Below are 202 nucleotides of genomic sequence, written 5' to 3'. Positions count from 1 at the left end.
GGGTTTCACCGGGACGGCCCTAAAGAACCTGACCGGGACGGCCCTAAAGAACTTGGCTGGACGGCCCTAAAGAATCCCGTCTGGACGGCCCTAAAGTAGTAGTGCCTTGTACTGAGTGGTGTCTAGTAGTGTCTGGACGGCCCTAAAGTAGTAGAGACAGCCCGAAAGTATTAGAAGTCTCACCGGGACGGCCCTAAAGAAT

Source organism: Olea europaea, unplaced genomic scaffold (assembly GCF_002742605.1).
Source record: "Olea europaea var. sylvestris unplaced genomic scaffold, O_europaea_v1 scaffold7374, whole genome shotgun sequence".
Lineage (NCBI taxonomy): Eukaryota > Viridiplantae > Streptophyta > Magnoliopsida > Lamiales > Oleaceae > Olea > Olea europaea.
Note: the sequence above shows the minus strand (reverse complement) of the source record.